Source organism: Plectropomus leopardus, unplaced genomic scaffold (assembly GCF_008729295.1).
Source record: "Plectropomus leopardus isolate mb unplaced genomic scaffold, YSFRI_Pleo_2.0 unplaced_scaffold90014, whole genome shotgun sequence".
NCBI lineage: Eukaryota > Metazoa > Chordata > Actinopteri > Perciformes > Serranidae > Plectropomus > Plectropomus leopardus.
In genome coordinates this window covers 1-532 of record NW_024699245.1, presented here as the reverse complement: position 1 = coordinate 532, position 532 = coordinate 1, and the positions used below count along the sequence as shown (strand labels likewise).

Genomic DNA, 532 nt, shown 5'->3' with positions numbered 1-532 from the left:
GCATGGTGGCTGGGGGTACTGCAATCACGTGAGCATTGGTGGTTCAGTGGTAGAATTCTCGCCTGCCACGCGGGAGGCCTGGGTTCGATTCCCGGCCAATGCAGGGAGTCCTTTGCTTCCTTGAAGCTTTACTGAAGGGCCTTTCATGTGAGAAAGCTGAGAGACGTTAGTCAGTGGACCATCCGGAAATGACTATCACAGTGCTCTTGCTGTTGTTGCCACTTTTTTTGTTGCCAGCCGATTCAGCAATGTTGTTTAGCCCTCTGACAGAGACGAGTTGAAGCGACGCAGCATGTTCGAAAAGTCAACTAACCTCCCCGTCGGGGAATTGAACCCCTGTCTCCCGCGTGACAGGCGGGGATACTCACCACTATACTAACGAGGAGATGTCTGGTTGGTATAGCCCTCCACGGAGTAGAGGCGGGTTCGATTCCCGGTCAGTGCAACACCTTTTGGCAAGACTGAAACTACAGTGTCAGGTTTGGTATGTAGGAAATAATTGCTTTCAAAAAATCAGTAGGAGAAAACAGCC

General features: G+C 51.1%; 2 non-coding genes across 2 annotated transcripts; one reads left to right on the top strand and one right to left on the bottom strand.

Moving 5' to 3' along the window:
- Positions 1-32: 32 nt before the first annotated feature.
- trnag-gcc lies at positions 33-103 on the top strand. Its single transcript has one exon. It is a non-coding gene; the product is annotated as a tRNA-Gly (tRNA).
- Positions 104-313: 210 nt separating this feature from the next.
- On the bottom strand, positions 314-385 carry trnad-guc. Its single transcript has one exon. It is a non-coding gene; the product is annotated as a tRNA-Asp (tRNA).
- Between the last annotated feature and the right edge of the window lie 147 nt (positions 386-532).